Raw genomic sequence first — 1,906 nt, 5'->3', positions numbered from 1 at the left:
AGCAGCTTCTGGGCGGAGAGCCCTTGGAGAAGCCGAGCTCGAATAGCAGCCCCCTGACGGGAGAGCCGCCTGCCAATCACGACGCACCGCAGGTCTGTAATGCCGCGCGCTCGTTCTGTTATTGCGGCTTTCCTATCATCGTGCTTTCCCCCCTCTTTTTCTCGGCATGGTGTCCATGAGAAGTCCTCATTTGTGTCTCCATGTAGCCGCGGAAAATTTTGGTCTTTTTTTGGTATCGGCTTCTTTTGGGCTGAGATGGTTTGAATATAATTCTCTTTTTAACATGGAGCATTGTTCCCCTCTTTTCCGGGGTTATATATTTGTGGGAGGGCACACACCTGTTTCCATGAATTAAGGAAATTCTTTAGGAACATGAATTAAGGAAAGGGCCATTCTCCTTCCATGGAGGGTAGGTGGTTAGCAGTAGCATCTGGTTCTTCCTTGGTAACAGAGTCAAGTTCAATGGAAGAAGTTTTTTCTTCAAAACTCGTGCTCTATAAATTACAGTGCGTTTCCATCGCTGAACTTTGTTTCTTCCTGTGTAGGAGATCCGCTGCCTTTGCGTGGTGAATTTGGGAGGAAAAAAAAACCACAACTTTTGTAGTTGTGATGTTGTAGCTATTTTCTTTCCTGCCTTTTTTCAGAAAGAGTGCATTTCAAAGTGGTTCATGGCTTTACAAAATCCGTTTTTTAATGGTTGGGCCTTTCTCGTTTTGTTTTTTGTTTGTTTGTTTTTGGTTTTTTTTTTTTTTTTTTGCCTATTGGACTCACAAAGGAAAGGTGTGTGGAGTCTTATGATCTATATCCTGACTGAAAGAATGCCATTCCTTTTGGGGGGTAATGCAGTAGTGGGCTGGCTTCATTTTGTATCCTAGCTGACAGTTCCTTGTTTTACTCTTCATGCTATTTATTTCGTACAGAGGTGAAGGTGCAGAAAGGTTTGTTTCAGATGTTTTTCCTTTCGTCTTTACCCTAAGTCTTTTGAGATTTATGTAGGTGTCGAGTTTTTGGAGAACAGCGGGATTTTAAAATTCTTTACAAGGATAGACACCTGAGATAGGAATATATGACAGTATCAAGGAGATTAGCCACATGACAGTTCAGGCACGTGAATGAAACTCATTTATGCATTAATTCCGGGTAATCAGAGTTTCAGCGGGCAGCTGTGCTTTTTTCCCTACTGTTATACAATTCTTTTCTTTGAATTGTTGTACCAACCTCATTAAAAAGCTATTCCTGTGATATTTTGTAAATACACTTCAATGCTTTACAAGTTGATTCCTGATAAATTATTTTCTTGTAGTTGTGGAATTACTTGATAAGGTGTATATGTGTAAAAAGGAAGGAAACAAAACAATTAACCGAGGATAGCGAGATTCGAACATTTGAATCTTGATCCCTTCAAGTTTCTCTTTGAGTCTGTTGGCTGCATCTTTATTTCTATCTGTAATAATCATATAACAATTAGCTCCCTCATTTCAAGAAGCATGCAATTGTTCTCATACCGCTTGTGTTAATGAGCCTGATAGCTCAGGTTATCCGTGTGTGTGAGTGTGTATCTAATGTTTTCAATCTCAGACCCCGTCGCTGAAGATGTTTTAGAACAAACAGGGTGAGACTGATGGTAATCTAGAGCTTGAAATGGGAAAAACTTGCTTTAATTTACATATATTGTCATTAGTAAGTTATTAGTACCTCCTGCGGTTGAAGCACCACCCCCACGGAATGCCTCTACATTCCTCCCGACCGTGATCCCCTGAAGGATCAAAGCAGAGGTCGGCTGGAGAAAAGGCGGCGCAGAAGGTCAGAGCTGCACGGGAAAATTTTCTCCGTGGCAAATATCCGGTCCTCGCGAGGTGCCCGTGGGAAAGGCGGAATTGCAGCGCTGGGCAGCGCTCGGTGCCTG

The sequence above is a fragment of the Geospiza fortis genome, unplaced genomic scaffold, assembly GCF_000277835.1.
Source record: "Geospiza fortis unplaced genomic scaffold, GeoFor_1.0 scaffold6100, whole genome shotgun sequence".
In the NCBI taxonomy this organism is placed as follows: Eukaryota; Metazoa; Chordata; class Aves; order Passeriformes; family Thraupidae; genus Geospiza; species Geospiza fortis.
Note: the sequence above shows the minus strand (reverse complement) of the source record.